Raw genomic sequence first — 10,574 nt, forward strand, 5'->3', positions numbered from 1 at the left:
ACACTATGTCACCTTCTGATCCTGTCTGCCTCAGAGCTCACACTTTATGAATGTCACTTTATATCTGACATTATCTCTCTCTGTCTGGCTCCACTTTTTTCCCCGTTGCTCTATCTTTCAGCCTTTCTATAGAATCACCCAAATTCAATTCAATTCAATTCAATTTTATTTATATAGCGCCAAATCACAACAAAAGTCGCCTCAAGGCGCTTCATAGATACAGAGAAAAACCCAACAATCATATGACCCCCTATGAGCAAGCACTTTGGCGACAGTGGGAAGGAAAAACTCCCTTTTAACAGGAAGAAACCTCCAGCAGAATCAGGCTCAGGGAGGGGCGGGGCCATCTGCTGCGACTGGTTGGGGTGAGAGAAGGAAGACAGGATAAAAGACATGCTGTGGAAGAGAGACAGAGGTTAATAACAGATATGATTCAATGCAGAGAGGTCTGTTAACACATAGTGAGTGAGAAAGGTGACTGGAAAGGAAAAACTCAATGCATCATGGGAATCCCCCGGCAGCCTACATCTATTGCAGCATAACTAAGGGAGGATTCAGGTTATCAAATCCAAATATCAAATTTTGTTATCAAAAAGACTCTGATAGGGGGCAAAGGCTTGGGTTTGATTACTTTTCAGAAGAAGAAATCCTTGCACTCCATACGATTACTCAATATGTCATGATTCATTGGCATTCATTATGGGAATTCTTAAAGCTTAAATGTTAGTCTTCCATCCAATATCAACACTTTTGCTTTATTGCAGATGCAAAACATTTTAATTATAGAGCAAAAGTCACAGTATCACATAGAAGAGAAGGCCATTTCTCTGCTTGATTGTAGTAGTAGTAGTCTTTAATTATAGCAGGCAAAGGCGGAGTGGAAAATGTTTCTTCCACCTGCCAAATTTCTGATCTCTGTTGATTGCAGCAGTTATCTGACCTTTCACAGCAATCAGCCACAATATTATGAACTAACAGGGGAGGCGAACAGCATTCATGATCTCTTTGTAATGCACTATCCTGCAAAACCTAGCATTTATTGAGATATTAGTTGAAATGCACCACCCACATAACCACCAGTGCAGACCAGCAAATTATCTGGACTGCGCTGTGGACACACATGTATTATGGACCGGTGCCCTTCAAAAGTCTTCTTAAAATAATGAACCACCAAAGGCAGGAACCTGGGAGTGAGAGCGGGGGGGGGATAGAAAAAAGAAAAAGGTCATACCCAAGGAAGGAGAATTCACAAGAGAAAGCAAAAGAACACTGACTTCGGTTCTCTCACAGACAGTCATTGACTTGTCTTACACACTGATCTTATAAGGTTCTTAATTTGTAGGTGTCTGCACCCTCTATATACACTCAGTGGATGCTTTATCGAGTAGACTCGCTTTTGCCTTCTCAACTGCCTTAATTCTTTGCTGTACAGATTCAACAGGGTGCTGGAAATATTCCCCAGAGATTTTGGACCACATTGCATAAAGCATCATGCATCTATGCTGCACGTGCATGATGTGAATCCCCCACTGGTGCGCTATCCTGGAAGCAAGAAATGACTACACTATGGTCATAAAGGGATACTTATTGTCAGCTAGAAGTTACCCCTTAGAGGTTTATCAATGCTCAGTTGGCTCAAAGTGTGCCAAGAAAATATCTCTCATAGCAGCACACCACCAGAAGCCTGAACCACTGACACACAGCAGGATAAATCCATGCTTTCATGCTGTTTATTCCCAATTCTGATCCTGCCATCTGATCGTTACAGCAGAAATGAAGACTCATCCTAAAATGCAAATTTTGTCAAACCTTTATTGTCCAACTTTGAATTAAGAATGAATAAAGAGCAGTACTTGCTGTGGTCTTCTGCTGCTTTCCCCATCTACTTCAAGATTTAGCATGTTGTGCTTTAAAGATGCTCTTCTGCATACATTAGTTGTAATGAGTGATTATTTGAGTTATTGCTGCCTTATGTACATTGCATGTAGTTGAATGAGTGTACCTAACAAAGTGGGAAACTGACCGAATTACAAGACATTACAAAATAAACTGGAAAAATCTTGAAATAAACAAAGTCTATCAGTGTGATGATTTTGTATTTATCAGAACATAAACATTAGGTTAGAGTAGAATTACTTGAATTTTGATTCAGCTAACATTACTGCTACTACTGTTATTATAGTTTAGGTAGATTTATTACATTTGCCAGACTAATTTTGCTGCATAAAAACTCGCCATCCTCAGGCAAGCTCCCTGTGTTTACTGCTGCTTTAAAAAAAGAGTTTGGGGTCACACAGCATGTTCTATAATTTTTTATTTTTTAGAAAATACAGAGACTATTTGTTTCAGCAATGATTACTGCAGTGTTCCAGTGGCACATTGATTTAAATAATACAAGTTCAACATATGATAAAGCTGACTGTTTTAGTTATCTTAGTGACAACTGCTTGTTGCCTATACATGCAAATGATTGCAGCTGCAATGATAGTTTAATTAAGAAAAAATGTAAAAGTGTTGCCATTCTTTAAAACTGTTACGTCCAGGAAAGGAATGAACAAAAACTGAAATCTCAGTGAAACACTGATGGAGAGACATTTCTAATATATACTCTTCAAGCTCAGATTGTTTGAATCCCACTTTTAGGCAACCAATAGAAAAATAAAGTATTTTTTTCCTGAGAGACAAAGAGAGAAGCGGAGGAGAGCGAGGGCAGTATACCAGCTGCCCTTATACTGCTCTCACAAATAGAGATGCTGACGCAAAAGAAAAACAAAATAACATGCAGCACAAACAGAACAGCCTTGGTGAGGAAGCCTTTCAAGGGTGCAATAACAGTGGCCACTATCTATTGCACAACGTCCTCTTGAACACGGGTTCATTTGGTGGCTTTTATAAAGATGCTCTACAAAGGCGATGACAAAAAAAGATCATCTAAAAGGCTGGCAGTGGACTGAGAAACAAGTAAGGCTTTTATTTGATATTTCGCTTGATTTAAAGTCTACATTTTACACTCTGACCAAGGACTCAGCAAGACTACTCAAGTTAAATCTTCATCTATGTCTTGTCTTCAGATGAAGAATAAAGAAGTGCATTACCTTAAGTGCATGCTCACTCAGCTGTAAGTAGCAGAAATAACTTTTTTCTGAGTTATTGGAACCTGCAAAATTCTTTGTTCAGGTTAATATATCTAAAGTGGCAGCAGACCTGAAAGAAGAAAACAATCCTATCACAAATATATTTTGGTGAAAGACATTTTAGCCTAAAGTATAAGCAAAAAACCCAGCTAATATCTGAACAAATGAAAGCACAGCAGGCAGAGGTGGATAGGGCTAGCATTATGTGGAGATATAACTAAAGCTCTACCCATTACCATTGTTGCTCCCACTTTGTGCCCTTCTGGCTGATTCATAGGGCTTTGATCATCTTTCAATGGAAAGCCTCTTTTGACGGTCAAATTTTCCATCATCACAACACACTTGAGCAACTGTTCTAATAGGAATTGTGATCATTTTTAGGGGAAAAAGCAGAAAATTCAACAAACCCCTTTTATACTTCAGCTCACTTATGAAAACTTTACAAAATCTGCAAAAAAAACGAACATCGCTATCCTGTCTGTGGCGTCACTGGTCTTTGTGCCATGCAAACTATGCGCACGCCTTTTCCAGCTAATGACGCTAAATGATCCAATCAAACCAGCTGCAGTACCCTAAAGATGTCATTAAAGTCTTGCTGCTTTAGCCGTGGGGGTTTTGTGTGGCTTGATATGCAGAGTGGGAGGATAAATCATATAGTCAGGCCCTGTAAAGCTAGCTTTTTGATCTTTGGCAAGGGAAAAAAGATCCTGTGCAGAAACTAGGGATGTAGTGCATTGGAATAAATCTATAAATGTGTAAGACAGATTAGAGGTCTGGGGCATTAGGAAGGGATGGAGAAAAAAGATAATGAGTGGCTTTGTTTTGATTGAGAGTTTTATGTCATGCTTGTGCCTAAACAGCAGCTTAATGCATTATAAAGCACGAAACCACAGATACCAGTCTTGAAGCCCAGCCTGGTAGGATCATAGTAGACTTGAGTTGATTCAATTGACTAAAATGTAAAGTTTGAAAGTTTATTGTGTTTCTCTGGCGAGAGTTGCTCCACACGGTATATAAAGCATCTTATTTTCCTTGACGTCAAATGTGAAAAGTGTCCATATGTCTGCTCTTCTCTTCGTCCCAGGCATTTTCATGAAACATGGAACATAGGAGCGAGCTGTGCTGTTTCCTGGGGGCAGATCAAATGTGCATTTCTAACCTTAATGCAAAAAGAGATCACTTCTAAACTTGTCCCACTTTTCTACACAATCATCTTGTTTTTATCCGTTGACAAAAGTGACAATTTCATCGTCATTTTTGTCCTTGTGCATTAGTTTTGTTTTTGTCAGAAAAAAGAAGGTTATTGATGAGAAGTATCGGTCATTGAAATTAACGCTGCTCTGTGCTGCTGGTGTACAAGACATATCCTGAAGGAAACCTGTCACAATGTGGTAATTACTTTTTGTTTAAACAAATTAATAAGCAATATTTTACCCAATTTATTTTGATATTTAACCAAACACAGTTTCTATATTCATAAAATCGAATGATTTATATTGTAGGTCATAAAAATATAAAATCCATTATCTCAATTGTTTTTAGAATACTTGACTGTATCCTCCTCCTCCTCATAATCAGGACAGGAGAATTGTCTGACCAATCGAGCACAAAAATAACACAGTTAGCAAACCATCTGATAGTGGTTGGTGCTGTGGGCGGGTGCTAAGTTCTGCTGGAAAAGTGAGCAGACGGAAACATGAAGTGGTCTAATTTGGTCTTGATTTTTGACTTAATAAAGGACAGTGGACCAGTCGCCAGCAGCACCAGCAGATGATACAGCACCCCAAATCATCACAGACTGTAGAAACTTCACAGTGGACTTAAAACACATTGGGTTGTGCGCCTCTCCTCTTTTCCGCAAAACTCCAGGTCTTTACTTTCCAGATGAAATGCAAAGTTTACTTTCATCTGAAAAGAGGACTTTAAATCTCTGAGATACCAAATTGTATTCCCAATTCCTGAAGATATCTGTGCATGGTGCCTCTTAATGCATTCACACCAGCTCTTGAGTTAACTTTTGCTGCCAGTGGTCTCAGGATTGTGGTCACCCTTGCTTCTTGTCCATCTTTTCCTATCACACTTTTGCCTTCTAATTAACTTTGCATTAATGGACTTGAATACAGCACTCTGTGAAGAGCCAGCTTTTTCAGCAGTGACCTTCTGTGGCTTACACTCTTTGTGGCAGGCAAACTGTCAAAGTTACCAGTGACTGTGATTGCGTTTGCTGAACTAGACTACACCATTAGATGGTACCTTTGTTGGTACGTTGGGTGGCACTACTGAAATTGCCTTCAACTGTGGTCAAACAAGAGATTATACAAACAAAATTGTACTTAGTTTACCCCAATGCATATCTCAAATAACACTAATGTTGCTGAATCAACCATGTATCACCCCAACCGGTCGCAGCAGATGGCCCCGCCCCTCCCTGAGCCTGGTTCTGCCGGAGGTTTCTTCCTGTTAAAAGGGAGTTTTTCCTTCCCACTGTCGCCAAAGTGCTTGCTCATAGGGGGTCATATGATTGTTGGGTTTTTCTCTGTATCTATGAAGCGCCTTGAGCCGACTTTTGTTGTGATTTGGCGCTATATAAATAAAATTGAAATTATATTTCCCTTGCCATTTTGAATATGTCTCAGTACACAAAATCATTAAAGAAAGTATTTTCTAGTTTTTCACAGAAGACACCTATAGCTCAGACTTTACACCCATTAAAAACAACAAGTCCTTTGAATTAATCCACCATGTATAGCAGTGACCTGACTTTAACCAACATCAAACACCTTTTATCAGACTCTGCTTAAACTCACAAAAGTTAACAGTATGATTTGTAATATTTGGATTTAGGATTTTTTGGGGGGAACTATCCATCCAAACTCCCTGTTACATCGACTTTATCACTGTCTTTAGACAGAAAAGGCTCATCTGAGGTAACGTGATGACATATTATTTAAAGCCCTAAATACTATATTCCACTGCTGCTAATAGATTCTCCTTTAACATCACTGTCAAGATGCACAAAGCCAGGTACATGTGTGAATTAATTGGTTTGCTGGTGAATCGGAGTGATCTGCACATAAATATGAACTCAGCAGCACCCACTAGCTCTAAGGTGATCAGGAAAGTCAAATGTTTAGAATCTAAATCTAATTATTGCTGAACATTTCTTAAGCTCTCCTGTTATAACAGCACATAAATGCCAATGCTTTTAGAATGAGAAACTCAACAAAGGCATGGTGAATCCATGCTTACCAGTGATATTAATTTATGCTGAATCTATGAGAATCTATGAGTATGTCCAAAGTTTTTCTTTAGCTGGTACTCCTATCATACTGGGGGTTTTATTTAGTCAAATCCATCCATTCACCCAGTCATTCTCTTTTGCTTATACTTGTCAGGGTCATGGAGGGGCTAAAGCCTATCTGAGCTACCACTGGGCAAAGGGCAGGGTAAACCCTGGACAGGTCGCCAGTCTGTAGCAGGGCTTACACATAGAAACAGACAACCATTTACACTCACATTCACACCTATACGCAATTCAGAATTACCAATTAACCGCACTGAACAAGTAACTCTTGATTTTTCAGGTCAGAATACAGAGATAATATTTTTACATCAAGGCCATACGTCTGTACAAAGTTATTTGCCAATGTCAAGTGCCTTATACCAGAGGAATCATGAGCACCCTTTATTAATGCTTAACCCTCTCCAGGCAGGCGTTGCAGATTTGCAACAAGTAAAAGCTAACAACCTGATTACCCCACATACATATTTTATTTGATGATTTTATTTTTTTACTCAGAAGTACCACTGCAGGTATTCTGTTGTGCATTAGCTACAAAAACTTAATTTGAGCCTGAGAGGGTTAACTCCAGGCATGGCATAAGTGACGCAGGAAATCAGCAGGGAGATCTCTTCAGAGTGTTAAATCAATTTCATGTTGCCATTTAATCAATAAATGCCCCCTGCACATTGCCCTCCAAGGCTTGTCTGACCTTAAGTTTAATGGCATCTGAATATTGACCACGTGCCAAAGATACACATAGTTATGCATCTGTGTCTTCTGAGCTCATTACATTGATTTAGTTTTATTTCAGTGAGACTCACTTTAACCTTAACCATAACCGTTACTTGCAATAACATTAGGATAAATTTAATAATTAACCTTTTGTCCCACATGACTCTGTAACTCTGTAACCATTGACTCCTGTAACACTAATTCATAGTTCCAATTAACAGTTAGTAATAACTGGACATCACACTCAGACACACATACAAATATCAAATACTATGATATCATTTCTTAAACTATTTAGAGCAGCAGCTAAAGGAACATTAACTACTTTAAACAAATGCAAAATAAAACTGAGGTAACATCCCATCTGAAGCATACAGGACACACTTTGACAAGTTGGCAGTTAAACATTGTTTTTTTATTATTATTTTTTTTAAATTAAGATCCACTTAAGAACGCTTAACAAATAATCCATCGATGACAATTTGGCAACATGGCAGTCGGCCACATCCGCTGGCAGTTGACATAACAAGCATGGAGCTATGCCCACAGCGCGTCTCCAAAACCATGTTAAACTTATTTTAGCCACCTACCCTAAACTGTGAAATTATAATAATAGCAGGAGAAAAACGGAGTGGCTTTTTTAAATGGCGAGAACTAATCGGGAATGGGTGAGTCACCACTTTGGTCAAGGCTGAAACAGCTTGGACAAATATCTCTGTGCATCAGCCAGCTAAAGCTCAAACCAGTGACTCAGCCAATATGTGGAGCACACAGTAATAATATATTTTCTCAAGTGTTTTCTCATGAGAGTGAGAACGCTCATACACTGATGAAGCATAATACTAGGACTGTATATAACCGTGATTACTTTGATCAACCGGGAGACCGTGACTACCTGCCATGAATCATTTAAGTGACAAAAATGTTTTGTTGCACTGTCATGTAGACAGAACACGGCTTTCACATCCTTACATCTGTAGAAATCTTAGCTTCAAAATATTCACCTAGATTCCTTATTCACCTAAATTCAGCATCTCTCTTAGAAGGAAAACAAAAGAATATTTAAAAAATGAATCAAAGTTTAACACAAGATTCAATAATCGCTATAGATTCTTCTTTTCACTGCAATTGGACAGCTGTAAGATAACTTTGTTTTCCCTCTGTGGGATTTTGTACACAGCATGGATAGTATCATTGTAGCAAAATATGAAATAATCTTTCACCCAGTAGGACGATCATTTTCCTGGAGCCTTTGTTACTCACTGAGTCCAGTGAACAGATTTCGTTGAGCAAATGGAATTTGCTTGTGTTCAGTGTGAGCTGGTTGGCTGTGGAGACTGTTCAGACTCACTTTTGTTGATGTTACAGACTCAACTCGCTTGTTACATTTCTTCTCGGTTAACATCACGTGTGGCAAATCTGATGGTCTGAGAGGGACAAGAGCTTCAACTTCTGCTGTGCCAAGATGTTAGAATTGTGTTGTATATCTGTCTTTAAATATTGTGTTACTCATCAAAACAACAGTTTTGATGAGTAACACGAACAGTTGTGACTGGGGCATGCAGGCCTGTGATCAGGCACTGATTTAGGGAGCACTGGCAAAGCACACATTTTATGTATTGTGATCACGTTCACTGGAAGCCAAAATCATGACTGAGGCTGAATTTAATTAATTGTGCAGCCCTACTTAATAACATGTGGACTGTTATGAAACTTTACTCAAAGACTGCTACAGACAGCAGGATTGCCTCTAGTAGGTTTTGTGGGCTTTTAGCATGTTTATCAAATACATTAAGTGTAAAAATCGATTGTCAAATGAAGCTTATGACACTGAATAAATATAAAGTAATGACAAAGTGCTAACTTGCAATTATTAGAATCCTTATGCACGAAACAAAGACTATGAGCATGACAATTATCAGTGTTAGCATTAGCTCTGATGCAGTCTCTAAGTAGACTTTTTAAGCAATGCAAGGGTTAGTTTTGAAGTTTGCTCAAGAGTGGAGCATAGAATGGGAGGTTGATAGATGAATTGGTGTGCAGATGTTGTACTGGTCTGTTGTGGTGAACAGAGAGCTGTCTGTAAAAGCAAACCTCTCAATTTACCACACCATCTATATGACGGGATTGTGACCGAAAGATTGAGGCATGCCTTGGTGTCCACACAGATGAGCTGGAGGAGGTGTTTAGGAAGAGGGTTGTCTGGGCTTCTCTGTTTCCCCTGGTGCCACCACAAGCTAGAGCCAAACAAGTGGCAGAAAAATGGAAAACTGGAATTCACTAGTGGTGCCACGGATCGAAAATCTCACGGTTCGGATCGGAGTTTTTTAAGTCACGGATTGGATCAATTTTCGGATCAGCAAAAAAAGAAAAAAGACAAAAATGTAACATTTACTTATTGAAGTATTTTTTGCCTGTTAAAAACATTCAACTCAAGACTCATTCCACACAATTATTTAAAAAAAAAGTTATGATACAATATAGGGAAGTACAGGGCTTTGTATCTACCACTCAATTCAATTCAATTCAATTTTATTTATAAAGCGCCAAATCACAACAACAGTCGCCTCAAGGCGCTTTATATTGTAAGGTAGACCCTACAATAATACACACAGCTCATTATATCGCACTTCGCTGTGATATAATGAGCTGTCACGGTCACGTAGCTTTCCGTTGCCCTGGAGCTCCACCCATTTGTAGTAGTTAGGGCAACAGAAGATGCCTGGGACAGTTCAGCCAAAACTTAAATCTTTTCCTGCTCATACATGCTTGGAACGATCATAGCGTGGCTCAAGCACGTTCATCATAGTTTAAACCCCTTGTTTTGCACAATGGAATACGGCCTCCCGTCTGCAGCTAAACACCCCAGTAGCTTTTGTAATAGCTTTAGCCCGGTCAGACTGGGCAGCAAAGGGCTGCTTAAATGCCGCAAACTCCTCAGCTCCTCCACTTGGACCGCTAGCGCTGGCCATAACTATCGCTTGACAGACTAGAATTCACCCAAATGAATATCAGCAAATGCTCATTAACATTTACTAAAATGCTCCAAGCCAATTCTTGACACCATTTCAAAGCTTAGTTGACTGGATGTTGTAAAAAAAAGAGTGTTAACCCAAAGCAGAAGTTTGCATACAGGTCAACAGCCAAGATGAAATAGTTTTGCATGGAAACATATGAGATCTTACATTTAGAATTTCAGTAGTGTAATGGCTGAAGCAAGCAGTGAGAGCTTGTTATTTTTTCATTTACTTGGGGAAGTTTTCCAAGTGACTTCTCGCTTCTGGCATCAACTGCTGGCAGGACTGACTCACCGGGAAACTGGGTTTCCCTAGAGCAGGATTTAACTGGGAAGTACGCCTAAGGCAGGTTTGGGGAGGACAAACAGCTCCCGCTGAACATTCACTGCTCAGTATGAATACAGACCA

Source organism: Neolamprologus brichardi, chromosome 11, assembly GCF_056152115.1.
Source record: "Neolamprologus brichardi isolate AB-2024 chromosome 11, ASM5615211v1, whole genome shotgun sequence".
NCBI classification, from domain to species: Eukaryota; Metazoa; Chordata; class Actinopteri; order Cichliformes; family Cichlidae; genus Neolamprologus; species Neolamprologus brichardi.